The following is a 237-nucleotide window of genomic DNA, read 5'->3' on the forward strand; positions in this document are numbered from 1 at the left end:
TCAGAGAAGGATGGCAAGATTTCTCTTTGAGCGAAAAGGAATCGGAGTTAGCTGAGGCTGTGATTGAGAACAGCTGCTTTGCGCTAAATACTTAATTGATAACTGCATGTTTTCCTTATTTTCAAAAAGCACTTTCATGTGGTAGGTCTCACCCTCCCTGGCTCAGGGTTCCCCTGAGTACTTTTAAATAACACACGTCTCGAGGCCACGCCAGACCAGTGACCCGTCTGCAAGGAC

This window comes from Condylura cristata, unplaced genomic scaffold (genome assembly GCF_000260355.1).
Source record: "Condylura cristata isolate star-nosed mole 26May11 unplaced genomic scaffold, ConCri1.0 scaffold00011, whole genome shotgun sequence".
NCBI classification, from domain to species: Eukaryota; Metazoa; Chordata; class Mammalia; order Eulipotyphla; family Talpidae; genus Condylura; species Condylura cristata.